Here is a 20,047-nt window from a genome sequence, read left to right as displayed (position 1 = left end):
TGGGTCAAATGTAAATTAACCGCTCACGGTAAAGAAAGAAGACGACGGAGAGGGCAACACATACCCCGGGAAGTTGAAGTTCGCAACGCACACACACACACACACACGCGCCGTTTGCCAATACATCTGAGCAATGGGTGCCGAGGCTATCGGGCAAATTAGGTTAGAGTGTCAGTGGATCAATTTCTGTTTTGCTATTTGCATTAATGCAACGCGCAACGAAACCAACAATAAAATCGAAACACGAAAACACGATGTCATCCGGTTCGATTTTTAACGGGCCCGAGCGCGCGGCTACTTTTTGGCATTAATCCGTGTGGACAACTTTCGAAAATGGGGCCGCTTGGGCACTAGATCTCTGCCAGCTCGCGCGTTTTACTCTTATCTGACGCTAAGGGGCTGCTCCTTTTCCTAGCTTTTAGTGGGAAAATACGCGCCAGTATTGTTAATCGTGAAGTGAACTTATTATGTGAAATTTAATTTAAACTCTCCGCTGCGTTGGGTGGCGAAGGTTGCATTTTAGTGTGGCAATCACAATCGCAATAATGAAACAATAAATTTGTACTATCTTTTACGTAATTTTGTTCGTGGTTTCTTTGACACGGGTTATTTAACTCGCTCACCGTGCTCGCGTTAAACGAGATTGACACTTTATGCAAAGCAAGACACGCGTTTCAATCGGACGCGGATGAGAAAGGAAACATTAAGAAACATATGTTTATCTTACGAGCTGTAACGGCGCTCTCTATATCAAATAACAATTACACATGTAATTTGAAGCCATCTCCGACACATTATGCGTTGTAATGTGGCCGCCCTTTAGCGTAGCATAATCGATTCACGCAACCCGATCTTGGTTCCAAATCATTCCAGACGTCTCTGGTATGGTCCCCAGTAAATAGTACAAAACAATTTTCAACCGATCACCTAATCCACGAAACACCCAGCGACTGCAGCAGATTGCCCTGTCAGTTGTCCCCTTGTGTCTAAGATCGCTCAAGATGTTATCGTTCTCAAGTGGTCGCCTCGGTGCTCCAATCGTGGCGCACCAGATTTCACGCACTCAGCACACACTTCCAATAGGATTCTGCTGCTGCTGCTGCTACACGTGAGTACTCCCCGTTACACAACGTCACCGAATCCCCCGATGCCAGTGGAACACAACCGGGAGTCATTGATTGGGGGACAGCAATAGCTCTCGCTGCAGCTCGTAGTACACGAACGGTGCTACATATCGTTCGATCACCACGACACCGGGACACCCCCTAGACAACACACACCCGAGATCACCCTCATCGTTGGCGTTGAGTGGCCCGCCATCGGTGTGAACTTTCGTCGCACGAAACGGTCGGCCGGCGGTGCTTAGCGTTGCGTTAAGCTGGAGCCGCAGCGGAACGGGAGGGCAACGCTAAGAGCTGCGTCATTGGCGGGTGATTCGGGAGTGATTTATTGCATCCAACGGGTATGTAAACTACACTCAATTAATCTTGCTCTTTATACCCACAGGGTACAAACGGTACTTGATCTACAGCTACAGTAGTATCCTTGTTCAGCTGGAACATTGGATTATGTGTGTGTGTGTGTGTGTGTATCTGCGTGCACGTGTAAGAGAAATAAACAACAAAAGCGAACCATCAAAACTGGAGCAGCTTATAAGCAGGAAAGCTTCCATACGATATTAATAGATGCCGTTGCCTCAATCATTCTTAGCCTAAGCAGCACTGTCATGCTTTCTTGCATTCTAATCAAGCAGCACCAGCGACGCTAATTGGCATCGTCCTTTTATGGCCTATCGAAGTGGAGTAACAGTAACAAACTCAATTTCACCATTCGATTTGAAAGTACATGAATCACGCGCGCCTTAACGCCATCACGACAACATGATGAATTGAAACAACATGCCCAGTTTGCCAAAAGCTTCCACCGCTCGGTCCCATGCCGGAGGTCTTTGTTGGGAGTCTGCCATCTTCCTGTCCGCCTAATGAAGATAAATAGTTCACCATCACCCTGGTAACAATCGCGCGACGACCTCTTTTCACCCATAAATCATTGCCCAAACCGCGGAAAGCAGCTTAGTCCCCAGTGCTGCGCTCACAAGTCTTACATGTTTGGCGTTCGGTTACTCTTTTTGCATACAATTCCTCATTGCGATGGGATGGGTAAGTTTTATCTGAAATTGAATCGCCAACATTGTTCAACGCTGTTGCGAAACCGCTCCTTCCCGTGCGCGGTTTGCCAGCACTTTCTCCAACACTTCCTTAAGCGACCAACCGCAGTGGTCCAACCTGCGCCGCAGGACTTGTACCGGCGCTTAAGCTATCCTTTAATGAGGTAATTAAGTGCTAGCCGTGGCACACCGATCAAGATCCCGCTCCAAAAAACCAAAACCCATACCAAGGCATTTTGTTGGCGTTTTCGCTAGCAATAAATCGCACTCAGCTGATCTTCCTCTCCAAGCCATTCGGCCTCGCTCGTCCAAAGAACCCGTAAATTATCGACAAACGCGGCTGGGCGCACGTGCACCAGCGCCAACATAGATTAACGCCGATCATACCAGCGCCAAATCCACCCATCCTCTCATTAGGGCCCGCGCCGGTGTTAATTCTCATTGACCTCACCGCCGAACTGATCGAACGCTGCTGCCTTTCACCCCGAGTCAAACCCCGGGAGCCGCCAAAGCGGCCGACATCACAAACACACGTCCCACAGTGGTCGCCGTCGGGTCGGGTCAAATCGGTCGGATCACCTCGGACAGCTCCGAAAACCGTGGCGTGCCAATCCGGCGAGCGCAATCGATAGCATCCTACCGGGTGAAGATGCGCCTCTGCTGCCCACCACCCAATCGTGCGGAGAGCCCTTCACCACGGCTTGAAGGATGGCGTTTCGAAAGTGAGATCGTGTATGTTTGATGAAATCGAAACCACCGGTTGTCGCTGTGCGATGGAAATTGTACGGCCCTTCGTCTTCCGTGAAGCACCTGGTAGGCAAGCAGGCAGGCAGGCAGACGTTACCAGGTTGGCCTAATCAATTGGGTAAACACTGTTTCGACGCTTGCGGCTGGCCCGTCAGTGTGCGCGGGTGTCCCGCTCTACACCATCGTGCATAACAATTGCATGTACCGAAACATTTCTCCATCCGGGGATGCTGCCGGTGCTGATGTTGGTGGTTGTATAATTGAAAGCAATGCTAATGAGTGGTTTGCTTGCAAGGGTTTTCCATCCCACCTTTAGGGAGCCCACTTCAAAGTGATGGCTCCTACCGATGTGAGAACTACCGATGCTGCACCAACGCTTACGAGGGACGAGATCCAGTCCAGTTGGCACGATCACGAGCCGGCTTGTTTGACCTCCGCTCGAAGTGGGGAAACAACGGCCAGGCGACCACACGAGAGTGGTTTCAGAGGAATCGTGTTTTCGAAGCAGTTTTCGATCCGATATGCTGATGAGGCGAATATGGGGTCCCGCATGCCGTTTCTACCCTGTGTGGGCCATCCTATACCACCGAACCTTCTCGCGTGTATGCCCGATTACGGAACAGATGAGCCGTGACCGCAAAGCTAATCCGTGGAATTGTACAATGTGTATGATCTGCTTTTAATGTACGGCCGGATCACAACGACTATTAACGAGCTAATGCCAGTCCCGGTGTAATTAAATCATAACGGGATTGCGGTGGAAAAATTGGAATATTATAGGTTTTTTTTTTTTTTGGGAAGGATGGATTAAAGAAAAACATTGCTGGCCGATAAATCATCCTCTAATGGTGATGGATCTTAAATGGTAATGTGTATTTTTTATTGTTCACATGTAAGGAAACAATGCTTCCAATCAACAACGGTAAAGGTTGATTTGAAATCATGCTACACTGAGATGAAAAACGTTTTGATCTTTATGGTGTTGATTTGTAAAGAACAATTTTCTATTTCCGATACTTAGGAATATAACTCGTATAGAAACTGGATATTAAAATTCGAAATATTGATACAATATAAGGTTTATGAAGGTGTATCTGTTGTAAATGGTTTGTTACAAAGCTCTTCCGGGACTGACGCCTTTACAATGTTTAATGTTTTGTCTTCTCTAGTGTGCTGATAACTAATCGATTCTACAGACTCAAACAGCTTTGCAGAAATGAACATATTAAGAGTCTGCACTGTTCTTGATTAGTTTCTTTATTAAAAACTTTTCCATTTCCTTAATACCTTACCATTACTGTACTACTTCACTGAACTTAATCCTTAACGGTTAAAGTCCTTAATCCTTAAAAAGGTTAATTTTTATAGTTATTAAACGTTCACCTAATCAATCTAAATAAAAATAGTTCGTGTTTTTGTGTTCGAACGGTTTAAATGGAATCTATGCTATTTGTTCACCACATTTGAGATCTAGCTATCATGGACCATTTGCTGACCTTTTCATTTTCATATCACTCACAAGATCATCACATATTTTATGCGCTAATAAATGTCAAACTATCATTCAATATTATTAACCAACTCATCAACGGAATCTTCCTGCTTTTGATTAGCTGCTAATGATGAGCCCCTCACTCGGTAGACTCAATTTCACCATGCTAATCAACTCAATTCACATTAAAATTTCAAACTTCAAACCCCAAGTTTCAAAACGACCGCAGAATTCATTTATTGATTTGTTTTACCCATTTCCAAACGAACGAGAGCCGTCCGGCAACCGTAGGATGGACCGTTGATGGGCTATAAAAATTCCCCAACGCTGTTTCCCACAAATGGGCAGCAGCTCTATCGTTTCATCTTCACTCTAGCCCCAAAAGCAATCAAACCTAACCGCCGAATGATAAATGTTTACCGAGCATCATTTTTCGGTTTTGGGCCATTTTTATACCCAACTCCCGTGGGAGGGGTTGGGGGAGGGAGAAATAAACAAACAGAAGCTTCCGTTCTCGGGGGCGCCACGGTGGGTCAAACATAAACAACTGCCCCGAACCGTTAAAAATGGCGAGCTAATTTATAGTGACATGCAGCACTGTTTATTGGTGAGCAGCGCATCGTAGATATTCGTTAGCTACCGGGGCACCATTTTAAGCAGGATCGAATGCTCAATCAAGTGGTTTTACTGTTTAGTTCCTTCGCGAAACACGTTGGAGGAGCAGTAAATGGGCTAGCAAGTCTGTCCGATTCCCAGACTCATTAATATACCTTGTCTTTTGCATCCCACACCAACGAGCCAAAAAACAACGGATCATCCCGGACTTGGGAATCCGTTAAACTGCGACACGTTTACTCTCTAAAATGTTCACATGCGTGCGCGTATGTGCCCTTGTTTTCCGGGCATGCCTTCCCTACCGCGGGTAGCAACTTCCCATCGATCACCGGGGGTACGACATGCACCAGTCCCGCACGAGAATGGAGCGTTACGCAACATCAGCAGCATCATTCCTTCGTGACTGACGATCCAACCAGACGATCGAGAGACCAACAGAAGGAAAGGAAAAAACAGGGTCATTGGCACTGCGCACTTCGACAGATGGCTTCGGCGCTGGCAAGAAGCGTTCTCAATTAATTCGGCATCACGCAGCGTGTGAGCCACACGAACCTGTAATAGCTGTCAGAATGCGCACTCCCGGGAGTGACCTAATGCGCTTTGCCGCGCGGGAACGCACGCTCGAGACGCTTTATCGCGGAAGAAATGGGGCCACCGGTACACGTGTACCTTCCCTAAGATAGACGTGAACACCTGGCAGAACTGGGAAACAACAGTTACACTTCAACTTTTTATTTGTGTTATTTTGTTTCCTCTTATTTCCTCTGAGTCGTACTTGTCTCGATCTGTCTGCTGGCTCAAACCATTAGTTCCGGAAATTTTAAGGTGTGCACGCCCCAGGTAGAACATCATACACGGTTTGACACAACGGATGTACTGATTCACCTTCGGGAGCTTGGCTGCAGCTCAGGTTATTTTTTCATCTCTTAGTACATCAAAATGGATTAAGCTTGCTTGTAGCTGCTTCTCACTGAGTGAAGAAGCACATTGACATACTTTCCTAAACTTTTCCACCTTTTATAAGAGCACTTACAGATTTGGCGTGCCGCAATTACTTAACCGCAGCAGCAGCAGTACGATGGCGAGCGCCTCTGCAATACATCAACCTTTTTATCGCATGTGTCAGCCTACCGCACGCTGCTGACAAAACGGAAGACGCGTCCTCATTAGAAGACAGATGGAAAAGCCGCCACCGTGCAGGTCGCTATCTGCACCGTGCGACGTTTTCAATTAACAAATCCATCATCATCATCCTCCACATTTGTTGCAATTTTTTATATCCCTTTCGCAATGTTCCCGTGGGTTTCCTCCAGACCTTCGTTTTCAATTTTCTGCCCTCCTCTAATGCCTGAACTCCTCCGCCCCAAAGCCCCAAACGCCGCGACCGGTGGGAATGAGAACTTTTAATCAAAACAAAAGCGTTTAATCGCTCCAAGAAAGCGTCGTGTTCCGATTGGGACCTCCTCCTCCGTGGTGTGAGCCAAGATCCGGAGACACGCATGTAATCGTTTTCTTTCCCGTGCGATGATGAGGGTTGCTTGCCTGCGTAGTCCACCGTTTCGGTACGATTCAACGCACAAGAATTCACCGGTTCCATGTCGCGGAACTCCCAGCCACAAGCTGCACCAATCTGGCGATGCTGTTGCTGATGATGATGATGCGTTACGCTTGTCGCACCTTTTTCTGCGCCCGCGGTTTTTGCGCACTCCCGACCATGCAGGATGCGATTACGAACGAAAATCATACGTTTATGGAGCGGCGCTAGCCAAGGCGGGCTGGAATTATGAGCCAAATTAGAGGGTTTAGTACCGTGTTGGTCCACATCGAACGTAAGAATCATAACGGAAATAGACAGGTCCGATGGATCGACCATGGCTGCTTCGTTGACAGCCACGGGTTTTTCGGTTGACGGTGGTCATTTTAGGGTTGGTTTGTGTCACCCGGCGACAAGCGTTTGCTGTTTGCTCGTTTTGGTTCGTTTCTTTCTCTTGTGAAAAAGAGTGAGGGGAAGCTACACTTGCGGGGGGCATGATTGATGATTTCATTAGGTTGTGTTGGGTTGAATAAATCGTTTCTCGAAATGCCCATTATTGACGCAATCGCGCGTGTATGTACAAGGAACAGAGATAGTAATTTAATCCAACCACTAAATTTACCGGTGTGCAAAAATGGACAGGTATTATGTGTGAGCAAAACACAAACAGGCAAATGCGAAATTTAAAACAATTTTATTTGATATCATGTTTAGCTTTGAGCGGGACAAAACAAACATGTCATCAATTTCCATTTTCTTTGGAATTTCAGACAAATAACATAGCCAAAAACGTATTGAGAGCTTAAGAGAGAAGGTCCAAACTGAGATTTAAGAAACAGCAAGTGTATTTTTGGAATTTTCATAGAAATTTAGTGATTTATCCTAAGCTTTCATATAACATTTTCCATATAGTTAACTTTTTTTTGGCAACAAGTATCACTAAACATAATTTACAATGAACTTTAATCTGCAATCTCTCTAATGTAGAGGGTATGATCCCACCATTTTAAGTACATTTTTACCTTATCCGAAAAATCTCTCGAATTCGCTACCTTCAACGAAAACAATAGTAACTGTGTGATATATTTTTTCAACGTATGTTCCAATACACTTTATTGTATCTTCCTCAAGTATGGCAGAACTTTTCAACTTCTGTAATGTAAAATAGTCTTAGTGTGGGAAATTCCAAGAGTTGTTTTATACATCCAGTACATTTTTTAAATATTCCTAGGTCTTCTGTCGCTATATTGAGTATCGTAATATGCTGATTGTGATGTCATGCCTTACACACTCAAGAAAGAGTATGAGGGAACGTGTGAAAATCTTTACTAGAATCTATCTTTTTATAAGTTAAACCTTCCACATTCCCAGATGCTCTGATTTTGTTGTTTCCTTTTTCCCAGCACCCATTTACATTCGGACAGTTTTGTTTGGATATTATGCGACCAAACTTTCGTAAATAAGCACAAATACTGACCACAACTGAGATTGTCTACCCGACCACTTGTCTACACTCGATGCATTTTTACTGCAATCGATACAGCACACGTGCACCGACACAGCATCTGCAGCAACAAAGACAAAAAAAACACTTCAACATCATTTTCCTGCCATGTTTTCCTACCACCATTCCGGTCTTCACTCTTCTCTCGTCGTACTCAACCTCTAAAACCCCCGTCTGGAGCGTATCGTGAACGCGATCTTAATAGGATCATTATTTTATTAGCTAACGTTTTTAGCATAAAAACGACCCGTGCCAAAAACCACATACAGCACGACCCAGCACTGTCCGGCTGTCCGGTGCATGATGTTACATCATTACTCACTCACCGTCTGGCCGTTTGCGTCCGTGGTGTAGAGCACTGTCGTGCGAGCCGTCATGTGCATTGTGTGCTGGTAGTGGTGGTACTGGTGATGGTGCTGTTGCAAGTGTAGTTCACCACCCGGTGCTGATGAATGGATCCGTAAAGATTGGCCAGATAACAGGGGGGGAGGTTCCCTTCGTGCGGGAAGTATGCAAAAACAAATTCTACAGCGAGACGAGATTGTATGTTTGCTTCTTTTGCGGTTAAAATTTGTCTACTCGCTTTAAAAACGATCTTGGGCTTATCGGGCGGGAAAATTTGCCCTCACCCGCAGCTACCACGATGCAAACGTAATGTATAGAAATGCTTAGATCGCATCAATCCGTGGGGCTTTTTTGCTGTTGTTGTTGCACCCATCGAGACGCATCAGCACTGAGACGGCGACTGCAGCCAAATCTTGACCCCATACCGAGCCCACGGGCTATTACGCGAGAGCTACAGTCCATCTAAGAAAGCTCACGCTGCTGTTTACCACGGAGGAGCCTTCCGCTCAGCGGGTCATGGGCCGTTTAGCCTTTTGCCTTCTTAACTGCTCCCATCTTAATCAGCGTGTGTTGAGGGATGGCACTGTCGGCGGATTCTACGTAACGCGCCAGACATGCTGTGGCTTAAATTGTTGTTCTGCTGCTGATGTGGTCACACATACTTGGCGGCATAATCATCAACAAAAAAACACAAATTGTAGCCTCTTTGTTACACCGTTACACCAGGTCCCCCTTTTTCCCACCGTCTCAAACAATGCACCTTGGTAGTATTTTAATTTGTCCCGGTAATGGTTAGCTTTGGCGTTTTTTTTTTTGGATTTGATTGAGATTTCTTTCGGTTGTGCTTTGTTTGGTTTTGTTTCTGCAGGCAAGAAAAGCACATAATTATGCGATTACGGGACCCGTTAACGTCAAGAATGAAAAACAACTTTATTTTAACGAATGTGTTGACAGTGGACAGTGTAGCTCCGTGCAGCTGTTTCATGGCAGCGATTTGTCAACCACTTGTCAGGCTTTGCCCCCAAAACAATCATCTTGATTGTTGTGATCTTTTACGCTGTGTACTTGGAATTTAAATGATAAAAGTTTTGTCTAATTATTTTACTAATTTGTACTGTGAGAACACGAATGAACTTTTGTACCAGTTTGTAATTTATTGAACCTACGATTGTTTGCTTATTTTGATTACCACTCTGTATTTTATCTAAGATCAAATTAAATTATACAATTATTTGAATAAAGTTAAAATATTCAATGGATAATGCAATTTAGTATTAGATAAATTGTATTATTATGTTTGATACATAGTTTAACATTTTACGAAATATTTGACACAACAGTAATATAGTTTTTTTCAGACAAATGCTACATTGAATGTAAGTAAAAGCTTTACATCCAGCCATCATATAATATGCAAATGTGAGTTTTCTCTTTCGCATCACAAAGCTACGCTTTCTTTCTTGAACGATGCTCATCGCTCAATCTTCTCTAACAACGCTAAAATAACGAACTCCTTGCACCTATTCCATCCATCCGACCTCGACCTCGAGTGGGTGGACTCAATTTGCATCTGTTGACGCATCTTTATGCCACAAATTGATTCGAGCCCGGGATTCGTTCCGGACGTTGCCGCGTCGATTAACGTCGAAAGCGTTGTGCACTCGATGACGACAACCGTGATTAAACAAAAAAGAAACAGAAGTAAATGAACACCAACCCGTTCATTAATGTTACTTTTTACAAACTCAAAATCAGCTCCCCTTGCAAGCTAAGCCCACTAATGCAGGCAGCTCCGATAGCATCATCTCCCGCCCGTACACCATGCCCAGTGTATCATCAGAGTTTCCGAGCCTTGATCGTACGATTATCGTTCATCTGCGAAAACAAAAAGAGACAGACCGACCAGGCTCACTTTTAATGAACTCACGCACATCAGCCCGCCATCACAGCCAATCGAAGAAAGATCAATCTTAACCACACAGTTTGATCTTTGCCTTCGCGCGAAATGATGCAACGGTTTCGAGGGAGTAAGGTAATCTTCGTAACACGTAAATTGTTTAACACGAACGCACCTCAATCAAACCTCACAACCCCTATGGAGAAACCCCCCGTCGGCGCGGGAGAGAACCGCACACGTGTCTTGCGTTGCGTTTTCGTCTGCCGTGGCCACGCTTGGACGGTTAGCGGACGCTGAACCAATGCTTTCGGAAGATCGGTGTGGTTTTCTCACCGATTGCAAGAATGCTGATTGCTGGTGCTGAAGACTACACTGGTCGTCTTCAAATGCCAGCGCAAGGTACAAAATGACAATTTTTACCATTTCGGAGAAGGTGAAGCCGACTGCAAGATGCTAATTTCGCGTACGTATGCGTACGGTTTGGCCAACCTCGGTGTCCTCGGTGTCCCATTTGTCTGGGACGCGTTTGTTTCCCACCCCGCTTTATGGTGATTGTCTTTGCGTGTTTTTGGAGTGGATGAGAAAACCGACAAAGTCATGCCAAAGAGACACAGAGAGGTAATTTGTGTGTATTGCAACCGCTACTACGGCGAACAGTTAAAGGTTAAGCGGCACAGTAGGCGAGGGAATCATGCCTAATATTCTATTAATAGCTTTAAAGCAAGCATTTCCAAATAATTCCTTAAAGCTCAGGTGTAAATTAACCAGCACAAATTCATTGGCTAATTTGCTTACCTATGTTTTTGTATCAATTGCGTTACCAACCTCCCATTGGACGTGGTGCAACCAAACTCCCAAAGCAGTGTCGCTAATACGCCTTCTGTCTATCGAACCACGCCATCATTTTACGACACCGGCCACCGTCGGTGGGCCACTTTGATGTTGATGTCGGTAGGCAATAAAATTAACACCCTTTTGCCGCTCGGATGAGGCGGTACTGCGAAATCATCCCAGAAAAAGGCGTCCGGTTTTAGGTGGATAAGCGACGAACCCCGCCGCTTCAGAGTTCACGATCGATGACGCTGAACCGTTGCGGAACGTTTCTTAACGATTTGCACGATCGAACGCATCGAACAGAGCCGCTAACAACACAATGTCCATTGTGAAGAGGCGGCCGTATATCCGTTCCGTGAAGAAAACGGACATTGGTGCCGGTCACGAGTGTGGCAGCTGCGCCAACGTATCGATGATGAAATATCTCCAATCCAAGCGCTAAAACACCCTCCCTAAACACCCTATTTGAAGGTAAATCTCCCAATCCAAGGTTGAGCCTAGGTACGCTACAACAAACGCAAGCAAATATGCTGCAACAGCACAATCAGCATCGTTTAAAACACGACAAACCAGCCTCCCCTGCAGCAAATTAAATATTGCAGCTCGCCAAAACCAAAAACGACAAACGTTTGCCCCGTTTGCCCTTTTCGCGTTCCCTGTCTGCGTGCCTAAAAGTGTTAAAAACAGCACGTGCAAGTAGCAAGTTCAAGCCGGTGCGCCCGTCAGCCTAGACACGCTAATTATAATGGCCGTTGATCAGTTGATTAAAATTTATGTCAGCTGGGTGTTGAAACGGGTGGTTCAATCCTACCAACATTCGCGCGGGTCAGCAGAGATCAAACCGTGCCAGCTGGGATGTTGCTGTCCGAAACCGGAGATTAGATTCTGCATTAAAACTCTCGAACCCACAGCTCACCAATGCTTGGTGGTTCAACGACTTCCGTTGTGTTGTTTCCTTTCCTTATTGGTGTATGATTGTGGCTTTCCTGTTACTTTCATTCACTGTTTTAACGGCCATTTTGATTGTGAAAACAGTAAAAAAATATAGTTAGACCAACAACTACCGAGAAACAAAAAAAAAACAAAACACATACACTTCATGTTGATCTCACCGGAAAGATTGCAATGTCCAGGCGACGAACCTCAAGCACTCAAGATCGAAACAAGCGCCTAGTAGTATCGCTACCTAACTGGTGCACTTTTATCTGTAAACAGTCAACTTCTCCACGCCTGCATCACCTTCACAAGGAAGGTTGATTTATTTTTATGATTTATTTAAACACACCATCGGGCATTATTTATTGTTTGACAACCGCGAAACGAGCTTCCCGAGAGCAAGGGCAGGGAAAAGAAAGGCGAAGAAAATGCGCGGGGGGATGTAGATAAAACACAACAAGAGCCCTGTTCACTGCCCTCGAATGCCCCGTTGATCCCGCTTATGCTGAGGAGTGAAAAATGTGCAAACACGTGCGCAATCGCTGGGTGAGATTTAAACCGAAAGCGATGAACCCGGTTTTCCGCCAACATGGATGGATTGATGCCTAAGAGGAGGGCAAACTACAACACTCACTCCCCCTTTTACACGTTGTTCAGCCTAAGGAAGAAAGTAAAATAAATTAAAGATGTCAAAAGATGTCACTGCGATCATAAATCGCCACGTGCGGTGGAAGCAACACACGATATTGTGGAAGATATTTTTTCTTAACGCAAGACTTCAACTCAGAAAAAAACATAATAAAATAGCAAAGCGTTTGTGCGGCAAGCGATCCAATTAGTGAAAAGAGAACCGAGATAGAAGGGTTAAAAATCTCATAAAACTAATTTTGCCTTAGTTTTCTGGAATTCTCACAGTGTTCACTGCCGCATTCTGTCTTCTCCTCCTTGAAATAGTTTCCTTCACTTTTAATAAACCAGGTGAATTAAATCATCCCAATACTCTTGCCTCAATCAGCTATGTTTTTCACTCTCAAGATCTCATCAGCACCAGTACGTGGATTAATTGACATGCCAGGTCAACCTACAGGTTCGCAGCAGGTGCTTTGTTCGAGTGATCATTCCGGCTCATTCCATTTAAATGCTCATTATACCACCGTACCTTGAGATGGAATTGTTCTTCACTCCTACGAATGCCGTCTGTCAACGCGATGCATTTCTCGAGATTAATGTACCGTGAAATTGCATAACTGCACATATCTTCCTATGCGGCGGTTAGCAGGCTGCACCACCAACGCCACCGCCAGTCGTCATAAATCATATGCTCAATTTAACCGCTCCATCGCGACCGTGAGTGAGAACGCGGTGACAGCGGATTGAGAGCAACAGCTAAAACAAAACAAAAATCCTCCTCCTTCTCTCAACATACCCAGCCAACCACTGCACCATGTGCATGGCGAGTGAGGTCGGGTGACATTAAAGAAAATTAACTTCCAGCTCACTTGCGTGGCGAACATTTCGCCGCAGTAAAATCGTACAGCAAACGGTCCGGGTAAGCGTGCAAAGAGTTGTGAACCGGCACACTGAACGATATGGAGCCGTAACCTACTTCACGTTCGTCACCTGCAGCGGACAGGAGCGCCCGCTTCTCAACCGAAAACGCTAACCCACTCAACTGCTCGTGGTGAGTTATGACAGTATGCATACGCGAACCAAACCGGTGGTGGCCTCCAAGTCACAGAAACACGCGGACAGCAGGGACACCACGGTTGGTTGCGATGCATATTTGTTCGATTGTCATACCGACCCGGCAAGACCCCGTGACTCTTTTCCCACACGCCGACGTAACACCGGTATGCGGTGGTATGCTGCTGTGGGTCGCTCAATTTCGATCAATAGAAGATACATTTTAGAGAGCAAAAAAAGCAATAAGCGACCGTACTACACAGATCGTAATTTGCATACCACCCGACCCGGCGGTACACCGTCGAGTCTCACGGGAGTATACAATTTAATTTTTAACCATTTCATGTGTCACTCGAGAAATTGCAGAATTCCTAACCTAACCGCAAAGTGCCGCCACAAGACGGGAGCAACAGCAACAAAAAAAAGGTAGCAAACATGAAAAGAGAACCACACTGCACACTCGCGCCGTTCAGCCTAATGATGGATGATGAATGATTGTTCGCTTCTGTGTACCGCGATAGTGTGCCACGGTTTTATGTGAAAATGGTTCGCTCTCTAGGTCAGGTCCGGTTCGTAACCCGTTCGAAGTGGAGGGCCAACGCACAATGGAGGTATCATTTTGATCGCATCGAGGACACCGGCCACCCGAACCGGGCAAGATTGTGCAAGCCTACTTTTTATCATTGCATTAAAAGTAATGCTTAGATAGGCAGAAAATACTGGGTCACCAAATGCCACTGTGCCTGTGACTGCGGTGAGAAACTTGCGCGTACTTTTTCCTAATAAATTCCCTCGTTGGACAATTCGCTGGACAATTTTTCAATTTCTTTCTATTCTGTGACCATAATGAGATTCTAATAAGCTGATAGCCGTGCGGTTTATACTTTTCATTCGTGTGATTTGCAGCTTTAAAGGAAATTACAGCAAGCTTAACTGTTTCAACCCCCTGCTGCTTTAACCTCTTTTTTCAAAGCCCACTAAATGACCCACAAAAACTGCACTGAACCAAATCTCAGTGCATGATTTTTAATGATCCTGCAAAACCTAAACAAACAAACATACCATTGAGGCTTTCCAAAATAGAAGTACTCCACCCATCAAACGACGCCCACCCTTTTCCCGTGGCAGCTGGTGGTGCTCAATTTATTATGTTGCTTGCGGGTCCGCATACGCTCACGCCTAGTTCAAGTTCTACCCACCCAAGCGATGGGTGGGGGGGAGGGTGGTTGAAGTGAAGCATAATCTCCCGGTCAACCTTACCGATACCGAACCGAAAGCTAAATAAATCTATCAAGCAATCGACAGCCAAAGCTTCTAAAATCATCCACCCCGGCGATACGAAAGACTTCAACGCGCGACCCACAAGCGGGAAACCCGAATCGCAAAGTTGGAGCTAGGAATTGGACACCAACGGCCGATAGACATGCAAACGGGTCCAGTTTTTTGTTTCAATGGATCCAGTTTTTTTTTTTAAAGAGACACACACTCATTCTTACCATTCTCCTGCCGGCGCGAACTTGTCCCACCTGCTGCACAAGTTGCGCAAGAATTTCGCATTCCTAATGGGTGCAGAGCGAAAACTGTCCACCCGTCCCGTGGTCGGATTGGTGGTCTTTACCGGCCCCGGGTAGTAAATGCATCCCACATGTCTCACCGGCTGGTGGTGCTTGCTGGTGGTCGCATAAAAAAACGAACCCATCGATCGATCGGTTTTGGCAAGTGGCTGAGGCAGCTTCACAGCTCGCGAGGTAGGTCAATGATTCGAACGGGTTCGGTACATGTGTTGCTCGCGTCCGCTCCACGCAGTCCGTTCACCTACGTGCGGCACGCGGTGGTAGTGCACGGGTGCGGTGTTGCAAAATAAGTTGCACTGATGTGTAATTGAGTTGAAACAGATTCGACTGAGCGAGATCAGAATGTAATGAATTCACTTTTTTGCTCAGGAGTGCTAATGGGTTGTTGTGTTGTGCTGTTTGTACTACGATTGATCTTAAACTTCTTTCACAAAATGGAACACACGATGTGTTTTGTGCTCGAGTTACAATTGAAAGTAAAATATTTGTTTAAAATTTGTTATTGTAAAACTCTTAGACTCGCATTCAAATATTGCCTTTTTATCAACTTCTCAAACCTTTTTGTTCATTACATCTACTTGTTCTTTACTGATATAGTCATATCCTTCCAGCTTAATTAACACGGCTAATAATAATCTTCAAATGCCATTTTAGATTCCAAATCCTTCTTAAATACATGATCATTAACCCTGCTTCTCCCAAACACGATCAAAACACTGATCATCCTTTCAGATCGTAACTCTGTATCAATTTCAAAGAGAAAATTAATCATTCACTCCATTCACCAATTACTTACCTTTGCCGGTTCAACGATACACTCCACACTAAAGCTATTGAACGCCAATTCACCCCGAAATACGGTGTAAAATTTGTAGTTTATTCGATTGGCAATCACAATCACACCACACAATCATGCCCCGTACTGATTGGTAGTCTGCGCATCTTCGCACGTGTGCAAATCGCAATCTCCTCAGCCTCTGTTGTCGATTAGCATTTAGATTCGCTTAAGCTTCCATACGTCTTTCCTCGCCACCATCTACCGCTCTTCTCCGCACCTGCCACAAGACCACCTGCTCGGAAAGGTATCGAATTTGCCGTTTCCTTTTCCATCACCGCTCCATCATCCATCGCAGCGCGCGTCACGATGGCGCCTTCCCACCCAGAGACTTCCCCATCCCGTTTTTGGCGTTGGATGATTGTTTAGCACAGCTTCGCATTTTCCCATGCATCTTACCACACGCTCGCACACACACAGGGAAACATACGTGCAGTGGAGCCCGTCGGAAGCGAAGCGTTTGTCATGCATGCAATGTCGTCCGCGCTGGCAATGATTCCACGCGAGTGCAACGTGCAAGCGCGGAAACGTGAGAGATTACAACACAGGCCAGCCTGGCAGGTGTGGTTTGGCTGCTGCAGCCCCACTCAGCTTCTGTTCCGAAGCATCAGTGTGTGTGTGTGTGTGTGTGTGTATTCCGGCATGTTCCTTCAGATTGACAGCAGCTCACGCCCGGATGGATGGGCGTATCGTGTGCGTGTTTGTTTCTCTCTCTCTCCCTGCTTGGTGCCAAGCGGGCGTACGGCGCCCTTCAGCGGCCACCGATACAAACACACAGGTGATGCGGAAAATGTAGGTTTCACAGTGCCGCCCAATGCCTAATATAAACGGGACAAGGTTAGTGTGAATTGGAAACGGAAATTGCTCACACGGTTGACGTTAGGGCGGGGAATCGGGCGCGCGGATAAGGATGAACAGAATAAAGTGACTTATGCAATTACTTATCTATTATTGGCGTTTCTTTTACTTCCCAATGCGCATTCACGATGGGCAACCATAACGCCATCACAAGCGCGTTCGCCGCCAACTGTGAATGTGAATGAATTATTCATTTAAAAAATTAAACAAACACTTTGCTTTGGGAAGAAACACTTAACGTGCCACTTGTTTCGGTGCGCAACTGTTATGCAATTAATGTTTAATTTTTTAAATGTAAGTTTTGTTTTAACCTACTTACAATGTACCCATCAAGCAGGGAAAAGTGGTACACCAGTATTTGTTTGATGGCTTCTGGCCACCCAGCCAATATAAACCTGCATCCAATTTATTAGCCCTTTTCCAGCCCTTAACACTGTTCCGATTTGCAAAAAACTCTCCTGCTACATTCTACCATCGCTCATCGTAGCGGCACAGTTGGAGTGAAACATCGCCGCCATCACTTGAAAGGGCCACCCTTCGCATCCATCGGTATCGGTATAAAACCACAAATTACCCACAGCTTTTAGCACGAACGCTTCAACCGGCTGCAACCGCTAGGGCACTAGGTCAAATCCATCGACCGCACCGGCCCGCACACCCCGGCAGCTTTCCACCCACCAAACAAAAGCCCACCGTGCAGCTCCCAAGTGTTATCACCGTCGGGCCGCAGACCGCAACCCCTCTCTTCAGGGCAGGGAAGTGTCGAACGGTTCATAAAAATGTGATGTTTATTGCAGCCGACGGATCGACGGACCCGCGCTACGATCGGGTGGTTAAATTAAAGTGCTAATCATAACCTAGAAGCGATGGGACGGTTTAATTCTGGAGGTGACCTGTGCCTGTGTGTGTCGCTGTCGTTTATTTTTGGAATGGATGGGCTGCTCCCAGCTGCCGTGAAGATGTGGACCACACCGTGGAGAACGTCTCTCGGGTGCATGATGCCGTTGATTTCTATTTCCTTGAGGAAGTTATAAATATTTCGATCGTTTAGCGTTAGGATTATAAATTGAGAATAACAACACACCTTTTCCATTCATGTGTGGTTCAAGCACATCAATATGATAATATACGTGCTTCTGTTTAAGCATGACAGCATCGTAAACAAAACTTAAAGTTGGTAATCAAATGTTAGGATATTTACTAAACGATAAACGATTACGATACGAAAGCCAAACAAAAAGTTTTCGAATGCACTGATACGAGTAAGAGAGTAAGAAACCACTGTTTTATCATCGCAATGTTCTATTGAGACACAAGTTTATTTAATTTTACATGGATAGATGCAAGAAAGTAATTAATGGAGATTTTAATGGGTTAAAACCGAGAAACTTTTCAAATTTGGAAGATATAAATAACTTGGGAGAAAATGCATTAAAAACATTAAATTATGTAAAAGATTCCAACTTGTCCAATAAACCAGGAATCACTCAAAACTGCGAAACGTATTAAAAAATTATATCAAACCATATAACCGTATTTTATTACACTTGTCCATAAAACCCTAACAAACGGCACCGACAGCAAGCATCCCGCTGCCCGGTACATACCGCCTACCACAGCCACGTACCAACCGGGAATAAAATAATGAATTGTTGGTGCAATAAAACTCTTACAGTTCCCTTGTTTGGACCAGCGCAAACCCCCCCACTTGAAATTGAACCGCTCTTCCGGCACACGCATGCTCCCATGGCCGTGCGCGCATAATTTCCCCCGTCCGTTCCCATCTTAGCGGATCCGCGCGGGTTTTTGATCTGTCCGCCGATCCACGTTTGATGCACGTTCCATCTCGTGTGCTGGTGCTCGGGCACAAATGTAGCACAAACGTGGTGTCGCGCAAGGAACGCATTTGCTGCATGCTTGAAAATCCCCTCCAGGGTTGCATTTGTGTTGCTTGTGGCCACACAAGCGTTCTCACGAGCGCCCGATGTGTGCGCATAATTGTGTGAAACGCGACCTATGTTGTTCACTCTCACCCGATGCCGTTGCGCGTGATGAAGGCGGCCGCCGTGGCAAAGACAACGAACCGGCGCGCGCGCACATTATCGTTGGTTCATCTGTCTTCGTTTGGTGCGGGACGATACGGGAGATTTCAGCTTGTGGTGCTTAACTAAGCTGCCCTCGGGCCGTAGACGATCGATAAAGAGCGAAAGCAATCAGGAAGCGGTTGGTGGATGGATTATGCTACGTACAAGGAAGAAGGTGGGAAAGCTCCTTTGGAGAAATATCTGTCATTTGTTACGAACGTACAAGCAATTCATTCGCAGATAGAGAATGAAAGTTGAGACAAATAATTGCTTATCCATTTTTTTGTATAAATTAAAAACCAATTCCCTGCCAACTACTTGCATCATATTCAAATGCTCCACCCATTGGCTCACATACGCACAACCCAATGTAGTATGCCCAACCTTGTTTGCAGTCAGTACAAATGTCCGTAAAAAGAAGCAATCAATTGAGATCTGACAGTTTTTTTTCGTAAAATGATCTGATTTCATCGGGAAAGCCCGCTCGTCAACGCCCGATTATCGTGCACCGGAGCCCACCCAGCTAAACGATTTTATTTCAACAACGCAGCCGAAGAAAACGCGACAGCGGCAACAACAAAACATCACTTTCTAACCGCACTGTACCGGAGTTGCGGGGAGCCACGGGGCAAGGCCGCTAAGTACAATTCAATCACAAAAAGCTGTAACTATATTCTGCTGTTTTCCCCCCTTCCTTTCGGCTAGCCGCTTCAATAAAGTCGAGCTGCGTCCAGGCGAGGGGACATTATTCCGCATCATCATTTGCTCGTTGTGCAACAACGGCGAACAACGATGAACATGGAACGCGATTTGATCGGTTGTGGAGAGGTACAAAGAGAGCGTGTTATGTTTCGCCGCTCCACCTGGTTTTTTTTTTTTTTTGGGAGGGCTGAAAGAAAGTTCCCAACATTTGTCACACCTTCATCATTGGTGTGCGGCCCG

At 45.7% G+C, this 20,047-nt stretch overlaps 1 protein-coding gene across 3 annotated transcripts in view; it reads left to right on the top strand.

Moving 5' to 3' along the window:
* Positions 1 to 20,047, top strand: part of LOC120908772 (mucin-17) — an 89,009-nt gene that overhangs the window by 33,256 nt on the left and 35,706 nt on the right. For 2 of the 3 annotated variants that reach the window (XM_040320118.1, XM_040320117.1), the window contains exon 4: positions 9,763 to 9,780. The exons of the other annotated variant lie outside the window; for it this stretch is intronic. The gene's annotated coding sequence lies outside the window, so the exon portion shown is untranslated. The remainder of the gene's footprint in view (positions 1 to 9,762; positions 9,781 to 20,047) is intronic. 3 annotated transcript variants of the gene reach the window in all.

The sequence above is a fragment of the Anopheles arabiensis genome, chromosome 2, assembly GCF_016920715.1.
Source record: "Anopheles arabiensis isolate DONGOLA chromosome 2, AaraD3, whole genome shotgun sequence".
In the NCBI taxonomy this organism is placed as follows: Eukaryota; Metazoa; Arthropoda; class Insecta; order Diptera; family Culicidae; genus Anopheles; species Anopheles arabiensis.
The sequence above is the reverse complement of the archived record's forward strand: the minus strand, read 5'-3'. Positions and strand labels throughout refer to the sequence as shown.